We start from the raw sequence: 18,442 nt of genomic DNA, 5'->3' as shown, positions 1-18,442 counted from the left end.
GGCTAGGCGTCTGGTGCGTCTCAGTTTATTAAGTCCTTATCACAGCTCCACAATGTTGATTTTCTCATGTAAGCAGCAAGGATGGTCATCGTTTTACAAATAGGAAAAGTAGGTTCAGAAAGGTTAAGTAAATTTCCCAAGTTTGCATAGCTTGTAGGTTGTGAAACTATTATTTGAGCCCAGAACGATGTACATTCTGAAACCCATTATATATTTTTTTGTTTTGTTTTTTGTTTTTTGTTTTTTTGTTTTTCTTTTCCCATCTGGGGCACAGGACTTCTATCCCCTTAGGCCAGTAAGATCTTTTTAGAATTTTGTTAATTTTGTGTTTAGTTATACTGATCATCTATGCAAAATATAAGCACTTTTATCATCACTTCACCATCTTCTAACTAAATGTAACATGTAATATGTAACTTAGAAGTTCGAGTTTGCGTTAATAAGCATATTCCTTTCAAGTGATAACCAAATAATATCAGAGAACACCTTACAAATCAGTATTTTACTTTGATTTAAGTAGGAAAAAGAGTAAGAAAATGGAGCCATCTCAAGCCCTGCAACCTTATACAGCTAAAGCTGTTGCAAAGCTGTCTGGGCCATAGGCAGATTGCCAGCCAACATCCTGCAAAGACACTTATCTCTATGTGTATCACACGGGAAAAGAAAGGTAGTAGTAAACATGAATTGGCAACTATTTCTGTTCTTAATCCTACTGAAACTTGACTATTTGAAAGCAGACTTCAATAATGCAGCAATGCTAAGATCACTGGTATATTTAATTGAATAAAACAACTTTGCACAATGAAACTTCATTAAAATTTGCAATTATGAATTGATTTGTGGCAGTTTTTATTAAGTATGTGGCCTGATTAACTTGAACTAGCCAACAATGCCTTAAAGGTATTAATACTAATTTATAAAACAGAATTATGAATTAACATTTTCTGTATTATTAAAGTAGAAATACTGAGAGAAATTAAATATAGGTTCAAACTTGAGGCTATATAGTTCAATCATTAAACCAAACATTAGTTATTTAGTTTCATCAAAAGTGTCTTGTATTATATTAATGTTATCAATTTGAATTCTATTCATTTTATAGTGTTGTTTTTATATTTAATTTATAAGCTTGTTTTGATTTTACATGAGAGCCAAAACATAAGAAACATTGAGTTATATATTAGTATATATTAAGTAACATTTTAACACAACTGAAGTCAATAATCAGGGTCTACAATAGTTTTATTTTCACTTTAAAATAATTCAAAATACTCAACTATGAGAGAGGTTGTACTATTTCCTTTAGAAAAAAAAACAAACACTGGAATCTCAACTTGAAAAATGAAGCAAACTGGAGAAAGTTGTAGATAAAACATTATATACTAGATTAATACCTTGGTTAGAGAAGCTGCATTTTTATTTATTTATTTCTAAATAGATCTAATGATAAAAATAACATTTATCATGCTGTCTTTTTTCTGTAAAAAATAGAGAAAGAGATACATAGATAGATAGAATACATGATAGATAGAAAGATGATAGATAATAGGTAGATGATTCATATATATCATCTGTATATATATGTGGATGATCATAAACATGCTGATGGTAGTACCTCAGATGGTGAGATTTAATATCTTTCATTTTTCTTTTCATATTTTACGTACTGTTCATTTTTTTTCAAGGAGCATAATTGGGAGGTGGGAAGGGCATCCACCTTCATTGTGGAAATATTAAGCCAAAAAGAGGAATACAAAAAATAGTACCTACATTATGTTTATAGTCTTAAGATTATATCTGCACATTAACAATGGTTGGAAAGGAGCTTTGGATATTGAGATCAATGTCAGGAGGCTGAGGAGGTGAGATTTTGTTAAGTTTAGGTTTCTGTTCATTTTTCTGTACAGTTATAAAAACAAATACTTCAAGGGCTATCAGAGGAAGAAAGAGCAATGAAGGAAGGAAAGAAGGACGGGAATGATGGAAAAATGAAGCAGAAACTGATTCCAGACCAGATCTCCCATCTCTAAGTCCAGAATACTTTTCTTGAGTAACTTATTGAATATTCATTCAATTATCATGTATTGAATGCCTATGCTGTTGTAGGTGTCAAGAACCTCAAATCCCTGCTCTCATGGAGCTTAATTGTAGTGGGGAGAGAGACAATAAGCAAATAAGCAAGTTATATAGTATATTAGAATCTGGTAAATATTATAGAAGATAAAATAGATTTGGGAAAGTTGACTTGGGAATGAAGGAAGAGGAGGACATAAATAAATGAAGGGCTCATTGGCTTTGGAGCAAAGGTGAGGGAGTAATCCGAGTGGTGGGGGAAGAAGCCCTGTGGATATTTGGGAAAACATTTCTTGCAGAAGGAGCAGCCGTGCAAGGACCCTGAGGCAGGGGTAAGCCTGATTCCAGCATCGGTGAGAAAGCCATAGGGTGAGGGGAGGATGGAAAGAAGGAAAGGGAGACTGAATGGGTGGTAGAGGGCAAATCACACAGAGCCTTCCACACCATTGCGAGGACTTTGGCATTGACTCAGTGAGAAAGGAGCTACCGGTGTTTGGAGCAGATGAGTGACATGACCTGACCCTACCGGTCTTAGCAGTTTCATTTTAGCTGCTGTGTTAAAAATAGACTGGGTGAGGGCAGTAGGGTGGGTATAAGGCTATTGCTATAACCTAAGTATATCAGTCAGGATTCCAGAGGACACAGTGTCACACTAAAGTGGTCAATTAGAAGAACAGTTTAGTAAAGAGACTATTCCAAAGCAATGGGCACAGTGTCAGGAAACCACAAGGAACAGAAACATTTTCTGTAACCGCCCCTAGGCCTAAAGTGGTAAGGGGGCAAATTGTCACAAGAACCCAGAGACAGTACTGTGCTTAGTGGGCTGCTTGAAAGCTGAGCCTTGGTTTGAGGGAGGTAGCCAGGCAGCAGTGTATCTGCGGAATATGTACGCTAACCTTCTCTCCTCAATCCCTCTCATTTCTTGCTTATATTTCCCCATTGACTAAAACCAATGGATTCCACAGGGCAAGGGAGATCCCTGATATAGTCCAAGTGTTGCCCCTCTGTGGCCCACAGGCCAAATCTGGCCTGCTGCTTATTTTGTAAAGGAAGTTTTACTGGACACCACCATGTTCATTCATTTTCTTATCATCTACGGCTGCTTTCATATCACAATAGCAGCACTGAGTAGTTGCAATGGAGACCATTTGGCCTGCAAAGCCCTAAACATTTACTATCTAGCCTTTTACAGAAAAGATTTGTTGACCTCTAATTGCCCACACAGGTCTGCCTCCAGGGCACAAGACATAAAGCTGGTAGGTAGTAGATCAGGAGGGAAGAGGGCCTGGGAATGGAAGCAGCTAGTGCCTCAGGCATGAGGTAATGATGGCTGACCAGTGTTTTATTTTGCAGTATGTGGTCTACCTTGGTAAATGTTTTCAGGAACAATTGAAAAGCATGTGGACTCTTCTGTCGTTTGGCAAAGTATTCTATCAGTGATAAAGAAGCCAACTTTATTGTTAGCAGAGGAGCTCTTGAGAAGCGATTGGATTCTGGAATTATTTATTTATTTATTTATTTATTTATTTATTTATTTATTTACTTATTTTATGTCTGATCTTATTTGTTACTCTTACAAAATCTCATTTTTGACTGGACTCAGACTTAGAAGCAGAATCTCTCAGAGAGAATAGTCTATGTCTCTTAGCAATCTGTTCCTGGCGTTTCTCTTTGGCCATCTTCATTCTCTTGGCCAAAGGTTTAACATATTCTGCAGCCTCTTCCTTATTTTTCTTAGTACACTTTCTTCAGAGCAATATGCTGACATTTATGTTGCAGGATGCTGAATCTCGGGTGCTTTGGTCCTAGATTTCTTACCTTCTTTGTTTAGGGGCTTTCTCACAACATATTGGCGGATATCATCTTCTTTAGAGAGAATGAAAGGTTTGTGGATTCTGCTAGCTCTTTTGGGCCCCAGGCAACGTGGCACAGTAGTATCAGTGAGACCATGAATATCTTTCTCCTCTTTATTCTCAATGATCAAGTTGAGAACACTCAGATCGGTATCCACAATGCAACCCCGAACAGATATGCTCTTTCTTTCTCTAGTTCTCCTTGGTCTATAACAGGAATGGCCCTTATTCAGTAGCAGGAGGACATGACCATGGGTCAAGACACCCTGCTTCATGGGAAAACCTCGTTTGTCATTTCCACCACTGATTCGAACCACATAATCCTTCCATTCTTCACCCAGAGCATCAGCAGCAACTTCTGTGGCCATATGCTTCTCATAAAAGGTACGAAGTTTGCGTTCATCTTCCACTTCAGTGAGCATCTGGCACCAGTGGCTGGGAAGGAAATGTTTAGTGTCACCCTGAAGCAGCCGACCACCTTCGAGGTGCCACGAAAAAGAGCGGATTCTGGAATTATTTTAAAGCTAGACTGCAGAGGACTACAGATGAATTAGATTTGGAGTTTGAGAGAAAGTGAGGAGACCTCAAAGGGTTTTGGCCTGAGGAATGGGAAGGTAGACTATAAGAGGAGAAAGGCTGATGAAGGGATAGAGATTAAGAACTGAGTTTGGATTTGTCAAATTTTAGATTCTTGTTAGATAACCCAGAGGTGTCTAGTAGACAGTTTTATATACAAGTCTGGAGTTCAGGGGAGACATGTATATTAGAAATATAAATTGGGGACAGCATACAGATAATATTTGAAGTCCTGAGACTACATGAGACCACCAAGGGAAAGAGCGTAGATAGAGGAGAGAAGAGGTCTAAGTACTGCACCCTAGGCCACTTTAAGTCCTCTGCACATAATTAATTCTCACAATAATCCCATGATATAACTAAATGATTGTCCCAACTTTATAGATAAGAAAACTAATGCTCAGAGGTCAACCTCATCAAGAGTCACAGGGCTAGGAGTACTCAAATCAGGATTTGAACTTGCCTCTAAACTTCAACATCTATCTCTTTAGTACTCCAGAACTAGCCTTCCCATGCTGCTGCTCTGTAAGTTTCTCTATTTCACGACTTCAGGCAGGACCCTCAATCTCTAGGTTCTTCGTGAGTCTCTTGGTGTTTGTTCTGCTCTAGTATACGCCTTCTCTGAATCTCCTTAGACTGTTGCCTGAAGAATTGAGAGAGTGAAAAGAATCAAAATTAACTAGAAGAAACAAGGAGAAAAATAGGAAACAAATATCTAGTTAATGTAAGATGCTATCTAAATTATAGTAATAGTGATCATTTTTATAATATGACTATTAAAACATCTGTGAAGAGTAGTTCTAAATGTATTTGCATGGTCATTGGATGGGTAGGTAGTCTCTCGAGCTATTTCAAAGCCAAAATTAATTTGCACATAAATGCATCTATGTGTGTGCATATATATTTATATATATGTATATATACACATATACTACAAAAATATATATATTAATATCTCAACCCAAAAGTCACTGAAAGATGATGATAATCATCTGTTCTATAGCTATCTGTAGAGTCTCTATAGTTGAATTGGTAAGTTTTTTAAGTCGTGATGTCAGAATCAATTTTAACATTGAACGCTTGGAGTTTTTCTACTCTTTAAGCTAAAAGTACGAGACTCCTGCATGACACCAGGGTGTAAGGCCAAGTATCTAACATTAATGAGCTGACAAATCAAGAAAACCAAAAGGTTTTCTGTTCAAAAGCAGTAGAACCATATGATGTCTAATTCCTTGTTTTACTGCAAGAAAGTATAGTATGAAGAAAACAAGATGTCACAACAGAACTTTGTCCTTCAGTTACTCATAAAGCCATAATATGTCTGAATACAACTTCAAACTTCCTCAAAGATGCCTGTAAAAGCATCTAAGGAAGCCATTCTACACTCATCAATTCTGATGAACTTTTTCATTTACCTTCTTATCAACAAAATGTTTCAACTTAAAGTTATTTTTAATGGAATACCAATGGAAAAAAAACAAGCACAAAACACAAATGAACAGTAAAAAATTTACAGTGATTCAATTGATCCCGTGTCATATTAAATATAAAATTATATGATTGCTTATCCTGCCTTATCTAACTAATGTATACATGAGGTTTATAATTTTTTAAATATATATAAATATGGTTTGATAACACTTCTGGAAAAGTTGGCCCTCGGCCCCTTAGCCGGAGTGAATAAATTAAGGCCTAGTCTCATGCTATATTAGAGTTTCTGTAGGAAAATCATGTTGACCGAGGGCTCTTCTGCTAGGAATGTAAACTGCTGTGTGTGTCGTGGCTCCTCTCCTGTTGCTTTGCACTAGCGTTCTCCCAACTGGCATAGGCCTATTGCAGTAAAAGAAAGTCTGCCAGTCCAACTCTGCCACTTCCACGGCAAAGATATATGAAGACTTCTTACTCTTGATCATCGATTTACCCTTGCCAAGTATGTAAGACACAATCCAAGCCTCTCCCTCCTGGAGTCTGGGTAGAAGAAAATGATGGCTATGCATTCACCTGTGCCCTGCCAGCCTGATTACGTGCGGAGAAGTCAGCAGAACTGCTCCAGGTCCAGCTGCTTGGGCTGGTGTTGAAAAATGTTGAATAATCAAATTGCCCATTTCTGCTCAATTGCTCTAATTTATTATCCCAGGCATTCTGAATGCTAATGAAAACCACCTATCAGGCCAGTCCATGTCATTCTGCTTTATGATCTTATTAAAATCTCAGTGCTTCTTAGCCCAGTGACAAGAGTAGAGAGTGGGATAGCTGTACCCTTGTCTCCAATGTGGTTCATACACCCGCCCTGTCACTGCTAACAGCTGAATGATTTAAGCTACATGACCAGCCTTGGAGTGATATTTTTATACCCATGACAGGATTATATAACTTAGAGAAAGGCCATTAGCGACTACAAAGGAATAAGCAGGAGGGGTAAGCAGGTGAAAAATGGGCAAGTAAATCTTCAGATTTGACTCTTTATAATAAAATGCCCTTCATATTTAGATTTAATGAGCTGGTTATCTTACCAAAAGGGAAGGGGGAACCTTCCTCAAGATGTGTCCAAAGATGCCTGGCCCTTACTAGTGCACGGCGGCACTGTAGCCAGAAAACAGTCCTGTGGGAGCAATTAGCAGCCCTCAGATCTCCAAGCCAGAGAAGGGAAGCCAGGAGGTCATGCGTGTGACCCAAGGAAGAGATAAAGCAAATGAATTTAGCTATTTAGGCTTTAATTAAGCATGTTTATCGGTTCTTTGTATTCACTTTATTGAAATAGAAATAACACTATTTTGCTACCACCACAAGGTGGGACTTATTTAACAAAAAGGCCTAAAGCCATATTGCCTGGTTGGAGAAGGGGGGAAAATCAAGATTCTTGATCTCAATATTTTATTTTAATATTAACTATGAAAACCGTATGATATGAAAGCTTTCAGAGAAGTATCACCACCATTCTCCATTCAGAAAGTACATGCATTTTGTTTCCTCTTAGAAATGATTCATTTGTAAAAGAAAAATAATATATTTGATATTTATGTGCATATTTTAATAACCATTTATCAAATTTCCATTTTTTTGTTGTGGAGCAAACAGTAGCTTTTGTTTTAGATGAGGCTCATGTATGAAGCTGTGTTTTTATTATGTGATATATATGTAACATATATGTATATATTTATGTGTGTACATGTGTAAGTAAATATATAAAATTCCTAATGCCCCTTAAGTTCACCAGCTTATGGATCGTAAGTCAGATTCCAGTAGTTATCAGACCCTACATCCATAATATCGATAATCTCCTCCTACTGAATAGCAGGAGTTCATTGTATTTCTCTAGATGTTCAAAGAGAGTTGTAAACAGGTCATGGAATTTGTTTTACATTTATTTTGGCCCTGGACTACACCTCTGCTTTTCTTGCCAGCCCACTATGTTTTAGTGCTTGCCCGCCTATCCTTGGGTATAAATGGGTAGTACCCATCTTACCTTCCACTCCCCGTCCCCCACCCACCCACACATTCCTATTCACAGACCTCTGGCCTGCTTTCCTCTTTGAAATTCTTAGCTCTTCTCTCTAGATGTCTGATGTTTATCATTCTCTGGCTTGTAAGGAAATTCCTTCTTCCCTGTTTTCTAGCATTGTAATTTTTACTGAAGAGGTGGAGGGATGGTTGTTACAGCAGTAGGGCATCTCTCAGCACAAGTGCTTGTCACCACCTTTAAAGAATGCAGACATTAGATTAACATGCAGACCTCCCCTCCCAAGGGAGCTGAGTCACCATCAGGAGGCTGAATTGGGATGCATTTAAACATAGCTTTAGTGTACTTAGATATTCTCTTCCCTCCAACTTAGTTCCTATTATTGGGCCAGATTGCTTTCTTCTTTATGCTGATGTTTTTAATCAAAGCCCTATAGTCCCTCCCTGCATTCTGATTTCTATCAAGATCTATTTAATCCCTCTTAAATATCTGTACTATTCTGAATCTCAGTTGTGGTCAAGGTTTATGCTCCTCAATCCCAGGCAAATCAAGAATATGTCTATTCTTAGGGGTGGGGGTTAATAAAAAATTTTTTTAACCCCACATTCTTGCATATCTTGAGCTCTCTAGCTGGCACCACTACTAGGTAAGGAGAAGATTTAGAGGACAAGTAAATGAAAGAAAGCAAGTGAATTTGGAACTTCCTAGCCCTGAGATTAACTGATTTATCTGGGCGTTCATTAAATGATGTATTAAGATCCAAGCTAAACAAGGAGAAATGTTAAAAATGTTAGCTATGTGGTGTTAGACCTTAACTGAATGAGCATGTCAATATTGACTCTAAAGATGTTGCATTCTTAAATTTATCAAACGTTACCAAAACAATGTGACCAAGAAGCATACTGGTTGTCTATTCTATACAACACATGCAGTTCAAACTTTGTTTTATATGTCTAAAGGTAGCTCTGTGTATACCAGGAAAGCAAAACTATTTTTATGTTAGCCATAGCTTTTTAATTCTACTCACTCACTCCTAGAAACGATACTGCTATAGAAGGGAAAAGACGGGATACAGTGTTTGTTCTTACTCAGCAGGCCAAAATCAAGCCTCTCTTAGTTTATTTCAACTCTCTTCTGGGTAGCTCTCTGTGCATAAAGGCAGATTTGTGCATGCATGTACGTGACTGTGTGTGTGTGTGTACGCTAATCATCATTGTCATTCACCTGTGGAGAGAAATATTTTCAGAGAGATTAGACTAATAGTTGAAGACTTTAAAAGTAAGACACACTTACTTTGTATTTCAGTGGATGAGAGGTTATGAATGTTACTCTCTCAAACCTAATGCTCTCTCCTTTGCTTGGTGCTTTGGCAAGCGTAAAGAACCTATAGCAGAGCTGGGCGGCGTGAGTCCAAAAAATAAGAGGAGCTAACTCCTTCACTATTGCTGCCTGCCCCTTCGTTAGCCTTTCTGTGCCATGCCCTGCTCTGCCATAGAAGAAGAAATGTATGATCTAGTCACACTACCATGTTGGTTGTTAAAAATGGTCCATCTTTTGAACAGGTACACATTTTTCAAAGAAGGTCATCAGGAGAACCTAATAGCTAATAGAAATGAAGTGTTGATAGTAAATTTAAAATATCAATAAAGACAGTGGGGTAGATGTTTAAAGGAAAGTATGAGGTGACATGCTGCCATACCTCCAAATTCCTCAATGTAGGCTGTCACTTTTTTTGTCACCATTGAGATACTGCAGGGAAAAAAAAGGAGCTGATAGACTGAGTTTGGTTATATTGAGAGAAGTTTTCCAGTTTGGGTGGAGAGCTTAGAGATTAACCAGGATTACATATCTTAAAACAAAACTACACAAAGGAAAAAAGATGAGGCAATTGTTAACTCCAGGGAAAACCAATGGTATAAGAAAACAATGTATTGTCATATATTGACCCCCTTGTCTCATCTATAAACACTAAAAATTTATTTAGTTAAATAAATATGTTATGTTGGTAGGATAGGACTAGTGATAAAAGTTATATGGAAATTGTAGTGTAAGCGTTAGATCCTCATCTTTCATTGAAGAAATTTAAAATTTTTTAAAATTGAAAATTCAGAAATAACAATGTTATTTGGAAACATGGAAGTAAATAGAAGAAAATTAAAAGTGGCTGCCTCTGCTGAATAAATAGAAATGGATGTGGTAGGGAGCTGCTGTTTATCATTAGAATAAGTGTTTTAGATCATTTTATCTTTTTTAAGTATGTATGTGTATTTTGATAAAAATAAAGACTAAATTAAAAATTTTCTAAAAGCCTCAAGACAGGGAAAGCAAGTGCTATCATCTTGCAAGACATGCTGTAGATCCAGGAATCCAGACCAATAGAAAAAAGATAGTGTGTTTTCTTCATGTCTGTCTTTAGGATTGAGGAACTGTCTTCCAGAAAGCCCCCGTAGGTTTCTTCTCATATCATACTGTCTAGAACTAGCCAGATACCTATCCTTAAACCAGTTGCTGGCAAAGAAATGGCATATGATTAACTTAGGCTAATCAGAAGTTAACCCTGAGTCATATGGGGGATAGAAGAGAACTTTCAAACACAACAGATGCTCTGCCAGTAAAGGAACACAGAACTAAGTCAGCTGGGTGGTCAATCAAAAGTGTCTATTGTCACACAAAACATATTTTTATAAAACTCATACTTTATTGCCTTTTCCTTCTTGTTTTTTAAATTAGTGAAAGGCTATAGGAGTAGATGCATTTGGGTTCTTATCATGGTGAGTGCATCAGCATTTGATGTTTATGAGCTTTCGACCTATACTCAAGATGAAGGGAAAGCATCCCATAGGTAATGCCGCCAATATGCCATCATGGGGAACTAGGTGTTGTTCAGTTTTATCTGGTTTATATAAAGGCCATCTGCTTTATTTTCTTGTTATGTGTTTGTTCTTAGTATTTACAGAGTTACACAGTGCTATGATTCTGATGGCAACTAATATTAACTCACCAACTGCCTGAAGTGTTTAAAAAACATGTGAGCTACACATCTGTAATATGTACCAAGAAAGGGGCTTAACTCTTACAAACCATATACATCCAGATAACACTTTGCTAGAAACTACACTTCCTAAAGGTTTTTAGACCTGCCTAATATAGTTGAGCATGCAATGCATATTATAATTGTGTTCTGGGTCACTTTTGAATATATTAAGTCCTTAACATAATCTGTAAGCAAGGTAGAATTCTTTTCTTAAAAATTTTATTTAATTTTCATTAGTTTCATCAAAAAAACTAATATAATTAAAATATTATATTAGTTTCAGGTGTAAAACATAGTGAATAGACACTTTTATAACTTATGAAGTGAGAATCCCAATAAGTGCAGGACCCATTTGACACAAGGTGGAATTCTTGATATTTCATTCATGCTGAACGAGTAGTTGAGGTATCAGGAGGATATGTAGATTTTTATAAGATTTTGTGGATGACGGGGTATATAGGTGTGACAGGAATCCAGGTTCTTTGGCTTCTAGCTGCAGGACCCTGCTCGGAACACTTGTGATCTCTACTTACAGTAGAAGACTTAGTAATATAGGGAGGAGGCAAGAGAATGAAATGTTAACCAAATTCCATTCAGAGAGTGCACTATTGCTAATCAGCCCTGCAGCCAAACCAGAAGGACACCTGCAGAGCAAAGGAAGGTTTCTGCTGGGATTGCTAAAAACCCAATTCCCCTCACCTGTGGAAGGGGAACAGTAATAAAAGTCTTTAAGTGGTGCCCTTCACAAATAAACTTGTTCATTCCCTATGGCTAAAACCATGGGGAACCTATGGATTAAAGGCTGGGGACTGCCAGCAGGCCTTTCAAGCTACATACTCTTTCCCTTCCCCTTCCTCACTGTATGTGCATATCAAAGAAATAGGAACTAAAGGATGACATATAAACTGAATTCCCTGAATACTCAAGGTCCCTCTCATTGCCTTTACACTGTCTTTCACTGACTCTCTCACTGTCCCTCTCACGCTCTACCTCTGAGGGTAGATCATACTCTGTCTGTGGAGTGTTACCCCTTTTCTAATAAACTTTCTTTTTGACTCTAACTTTGACGTGTGTTGAATTCTTTCTTCACCCCTCCACCAAAGGACCCTCTTCTTCTCTAGCTTGAGGGCTTGGTCTCCCCCCACCTGGGGAAATTAGCCCTGTCGTGCATCATTAGGATAAAATTTTTCCTAGTCTTAATCCTAATTTCACTCCAAAATGATGTTCAAGTCTACATTATTAAAAACAATCCTGCTAGGAAGCTCTGCCTTTGTATCACAGATGTAATAATATCTTTAGATTATACTTAGGGACCCACCAAGCAGGAGAAAGATAACCACAATGTAATTCCTGGGTATTTCCTAGTTCTAACAACAACAACAACAACAATGACAATTAATATTGATTGAGCATTTGCTATATGCCAACTGCTATGCTCAGCACTTTTTAAACATTCTCTTATTCAGTCTTTAAATAAAACAAAACCTCATTGAGATATATACTATTATTTTCCCCAAATTACTGAAGAGAAATATGACTTTCAGAAAGGTTAAGTAGCTTGCCCAAGGTCAGACATTTAGAAAGTGAGATGGAATGGGAACTTGGATCCAGGTTTTTCCAACTCTAAAACCTCAGGTCTTGGAATAACTATTTTCTGTTTTTGTTTTTTTTTTTTCTGCCTATTTTCATAAACAACTTCCCCACTAAAAATGCTATTTAGCTATAAAATTCTCTGCTAGATTTCCTGAGCTAAGTCTAAGATACAGTCATCTAAACTTCATGGACTTGCTCTACAAAAGCTAAAGAAAACACACAGTTCAGGTGCTTTTAGGAGACCATATACTTGCAAACTCTATAATCTCAATACTTCTTCATTTACATTGACCTTCCCCTGCTTTCATCCAGTACTATTAAGTTGTTACTAAGGTGAAGAAGGGAATCTGCTTTCCTTACCCCTTAGATCGTGATTTATAATAAGAAATACATATTTGATGTTTGTCCCTGTTTCTGTCACAGAGCTCCTAAAACCTTTGGAATTTCCAGTGATGAGCATGATAAAGGTGTCTTTTGTTATGTTAACAAGGTGACTTTTGTAAAGCACCTGAGGATGGGAGCAGTTGCCAATGGAGCCAACTATGTGATTAGAGGGTTGGACCATTGAGTCCCACCCCTCACCTTTGTATAAGGGAGAGGGGCTGGTGGTTGGTCAGTTATTTAATCAATCACGATGAAGCTTCCATAAAAAGTCAAAAGAACACGGTTTGGAGTATTGTTATGTTGATAAAGACCAGGAGATTGGAGGAGAGTGACCAGCCTGGAGAGAGCGTGGAAGCTTCTCACTCTTCTCCATGCTTTGAGTCTCTTCTGTCTGGTTGTTCCTGAATTACATCTTTTCATAACAAACCTGCAACCTAGTAAGTAAAACGTTTATCTGATTTCTTTGAGCCGTCGTAGCAAATTAATCAAAGCTAAGGAGAGGGGGTCATGGGCACCTCCCATCTATAGCTGGTGTGTTAGAAGCACAGGTGACAACTTGTGATTGTATATGAAGTGGCGGTGGGGGTTTACAGTCCTGTGAGACTGAACTCTTAACCTGTGGGGTCTGTCTCCAGGTAAGTAGTGTCAGAATTGAGTTAAATTGTGGGACACCCAGGTGATGTTGGATAACTGCTTGGTGGTGTGGAGAAAAAAAACCCTCCTTGTTGAAATTAGTGTCAGAATCGAATACCTCTTCTGTTTTTTCACTTTGTGTATTTTGTGTATTATTTTTGGCTCAGTGTTGGGCTCCTTTGACTCGCTCAGGTGGCTTATATTACTGGATTTTGCCCACCAGCATCAGATAATATTAAATTCTTTAGAAATACTTTGTTCCCTTCTACTCCAGCTTTCTTTTGGCACCACTAAATTTAATAATTAAAACAATAATCATTTTATCATAAGAATTACCAAACATAAAAGTTTATATTTAAAGAAACTCCTGTGTACAACTTCCCCTTTCAAGTAGGAGTTCTAGGCTGAATCTTATTAACATTTGCATAATGCCTCTCTCTGGCTGTTCCCTAGGCCACTCAGAAAACTTAAACAGGCCCTGAAGGGTCATGCCTAAATTAGATGATTAACTTTGCTTGGGCAAAATCTGGAGTGAACTCTGAAAGGCAGTTTGAGGAATTGTGTAGTTGAGAGAGGTCAAAATAAAAGAACAACAAACTTCAGGCAAGTTCTCCGTACAGCCATGATATATGCTCACCCAGTTAATTAGAAAGGGAAAAGTGTGAGATACCTCTCTCCAGAGTCTCTTCTTTCCAGCCATCAGGAGAGTTACTTGTAGTCATTTTATCACTTGACTAATCCTTGCAAATATCTTGTAAAAATCTCTTTTTCCAAATATCATGAAATCGGTTGTGGTAGAGGGCAGAACTCTAAATCTGTGTTGATGGATTGTATCAGATTAGTAGAAATTATCCTTTTTCCTATTTAGCTGCAACTCATTCTTAATCTAGTATAGACGGTTTAAACAACAGCATGTAGAATCAAAGGACAAGTGGACTGAATGGTTAAGGGAAAGGTAAATCTCCTTTTTACTCAGCTTGTCTGATTAGTCTGAGATTAGAACTACCCATGATTTACTTCTATTGGCCTCCATGATTTCTTCCAAGTATCTGAAAAGGCGAGCAGTAACACAGGTTGCTAATGGAAATAACTTGGCCTTGGAGAAGTGACACTCATCAACTTGTGGTTAGCTTCCCCCCTATCTTGTTTATAATTAATAGCTGATCATTTTCAGATGTGTTCTTCACTTCCCAACCCTCACTTTGCACTAGATGTACCATTCGATGGTATATTCAAGACTGAATTTGCAGTGAGCAATAAATTTACTAGGGAGTTGATTTTGTTATATAAAAAATCACTGTTACAATAAAGAAAATTTAAAGGTAATACAACAAATGTTTTTACCTTGCGGCAGCTGGTGGGTATTAGGTAATTAATGTGCTCGTAGTCTCCCAAAGAAAGAGTTAAAGAATGGAGAGGGAAATACACCCAGAATCTAGAGTAAACGGATAACAAGTAAACATGATACATTCAGTTCTGACCAGTTCCTTGTTTTTTTCAACCCCCTACTCCAAACACAATGTGATTGCTTACTATTCAAGTGTCTAAACTACATATAATTCAAACCTCTTCCAGTCATCAGCCCAAATCCTACCTATTCCCCAAAACCTCACCCAAGGCTACTTTCTCTATGAATCCTCTTGCTTCTAATTTCCCTTCTCTGAGCCTTGGGTCATGCAAGTTCACCTTTATTTTTGGTTACCTATTATTCATTAGAAGAGTGTTGAAATCCTTTCTTCATATTTGATGTATACCAGTCATGTTTCTGTAACTAGACTGCATGCTTCTTGAGAGCAAGAATATCATATACTCCCTGTTACATAAAGCACAGTGGAAGAACATGGGTGATTTTGTCGAATGATCTAATTTGTACATACCTCCTGTTTATAGATCAGACTATTGTGAGCATTCACCTTCTGGGCTTGAAATACAGTTTTAAAAATTCTGAAGAGATATTTGGTGTATGATGAAATACATGTTTGTGTTTTTGGTTTATAACTCCATGTGACTTTAGGCAATTATTTTTTTCATGCTACTCCAGCTCTGACCTGTCTAGGCTTCCACAGCCTGAAGTAACATTATATCATTGATCTGACTTAGATTGAATCTTCTGTATGTCAGGAAAAGGCATCAACCCATAGTGTGTTTTCAGTCTGGCTTAATACATGTAACAAACCCTAAAAAAATATATATATAGGTCAAAGATAATTAGAATTTAAATTGCATCTGTGGGACGTGGTTTCATAGTATAGTGGTTAGCACATCTTTACATGTAGAAGGTCCTGGGTTCGTGCCCTAGTGGAGCCACAGTCCATGGTCTACGGCCATGCTGCCCTGAACAAGCCTGATGTCTGATATCCTAAGCTAAGCAGGGCCGGGCTTGGTTAGTACTTGGATGGGAGACCACCTAGGAAGACCAGGTTCTGTAGGCATAAATAATAATAAATAAATAAATTATTAAAAAATGCATCTGTGAAAGTATGCTTGGCATTGAACATAGTGGGAGAATCTTGTAAAAACCTCAGAGCAAAGATGATCACACAGTTAACCTCATGCTGGTTTCTGCTCAGCTCAATCAAGGTTTTTAAATGTACTGACGTGATTGGTAGTTTCTTTTTTTACATTCTCCACTTTAAAGTGAACAAACACATATTGGGGGCATTCCACTTCAATTAGGCACTTATTCTTCTACCATAAATTGCCTTTGCTAAGGAAATATTCTTTTTATGAAAATGCCTTATTGTCTTGTGGCTTATTGGTTCTTTTTCTTTTTATCCCATTTCTTTATCACAGTAAAATATAACGTAAAATTTAAAACATTAAATGGTATTTTTAAGCTTATAGCAAAAAATAGCAATTTTTTCTTCCATCCTATTTACTCCTAATTCTTGCTCTCCTGAGACAACCCCTATCAGCTTTTTTAGCTATTTTATATTTACTTCTGTATCTGTAAATACTATTTATATACTACTCTTTATTGAATTATTTTTTTAAGCTTTACGTATTCTCCATTGAATGCCTATGAGGGAGGGTGAGAACTGAGTTTTCTTAAATACTTAAAACACCCACTATATACACAGTTACACAATGACATGCCTACACAATGTAACCACATTTATTCATAAATACCCTATTCTCTTAATACAGTTATTCTCTTTTCCAATATAGTGGTATTGTATTTTTAGATTAATATGTTTATATTGCTGAAACTATAAAACAATAATAGCTGAACCATGTACTACATCACAGTCACATTTTATTTCTTGTATAATGTTAAGTCCTTCCTGAGCTCTCTCATTAACACATTTAAATTTTGTTTAGTTAACTCTATCAGTCACAAATTTATCTCTAGAGTCTCTAACAGATTTAAAGATATCTTAAATATATTCAAATACATCAGATGTTTTTTCTGTTTTATTTTCTTACCGGAGACATTGCTTCTGGATCCCAGTTTTCCTGTTCTAATTTTGATTGATTGCTTTCTAAGCTTGGAGCAGAACTGTCATTCTGGAAACTTTGTCATCCTGGGAATTCCTTTTGCTTCTCTTTTGTTTTGAATGTTTGTTTTCTGGGTCCCAGATAGATCTCTTTCTAGTTTTCTAACTTGTTTACACGTTCATCTTTTTAGAGTTCCCTAAGAAAATTGTGACACCTTTTCTGTCTGAAAATGTCTTTTTTTTAATCTACCTAAATTAATGATAACTTGGCTAGGTATAGAATTCCAGATTGTAAATTATTTCCCCTAGAATAGAGAAGTGCAATATCCTTTCTCACATTCTTTTGTCTTTTTTATTCTGTGAACTTTTAAGGATTTCTATGTGAGGTGTTTTGAAATATCAAAGTACAATGTCTAATTGTGGATCTTTCATTTCAGTATTTCACAAGTGTTCTCAATTTATGTCATGCTCTGCCATTTGAGTTGTACTTTTTTTTCCTTGGGTAAATTCAGTTATAATGTTGTATCTGGAATTGCCATTATTTGAATATTTCAAATATTTCCATATTTGAAATTTAATTCCCTAATTTTGTTCATTTTTTTAAATCTAATTTTCATATCTTTTGTTCTAGGTTTTGAGACTTTTTCTCAACCATTAAGTTAAAACTATATTTTTATGGTATTATTTAAAATTTTGATATTAATTTTAGATTCTCAGTTTCTTTGTTCTGATACTTTTTTAATAGACTTTTTCATGTTTCATAGTTGCATTTTTTATCTCAACAATATAAATCATAGATGTTTTTAAAGTTGTTTTAGTTTGTCTTAATTTCCTTTTCCTCTCATATCACCACTTTTTCCTTAGTTTTATTTCAATTTTCATATCCTTCTTTTGGCTTCTTGAGGCCTTTCCTCAAATGTCTGGTCATCATTGACTTTTTATTCATATTTTAATGTGAGGTGCACATATACACACAACCCTATTCAAAAGCTCTCTAAATTGGCAGTGCTTGTCAACTCATAAGCTTCGTGGTTGGCTAATCAAGTTGATCCTGCTTGTCTTGTTTGAAGACCTCCAAACATCACTATCCAATATTTTTTTCTCTTGGGCTTTTCCGTTTCCTCACAGAGAAATCTACCAATTTCTTGCATAAATGATGATAAGCATTGTAGGAGACAAGTGAAGGTAGGAGGAGTGTATGGTGATCTCACCGTTCAATATATTCAGTGTCATTCTCACTGTTCTAAGCATAGTGTACACTTCTTTCTGTAGTTACACTTGAACTCTTTCTCTAGGGCTTGCTTGATTTAACTCATACGAAGTAAACAAATTGTGATGGGCACAGGGCAACCACCTGGGGTGATGAGGAAAGTATGTGGGAGTCTATCTGCAATTTAAA

The 18,442-nt window shown here is 36.8% G+C and overlaps 1 pseudogene; it reads right to left on the bottom strand.

Moving 5' to 3' along the window:
• Window positions 1–3,656: 3,656 nt before the first annotated feature.
• On the bottom strand, window positions 3,657–9,704 carry LOC120595591 (40S ribosomal protein S6-like; annotated as a pseudogene).
• Between the last annotated feature and the right edge of the window lie 8,738 nt (window positions 9,705–18,442).

Source organism: Pteropus medius, unplaced genomic scaffold, assembly GCF_902729225.1.
Source record: "Pteropus medius unplaced genomic scaffold, Ma_sr-lr_union100, whole genome shotgun sequence".
In the NCBI taxonomy this organism is placed as follows: Eukaryota; Metazoa; Chordata; class Mammalia; order Chiroptera; family Pteropodidae; genus Pteropus; species Pteropus medius.
The sequence above is the reverse complement of the archived record's forward strand: the minus strand, read 5'-3'. Positions and strand labels throughout refer to the sequence as shown.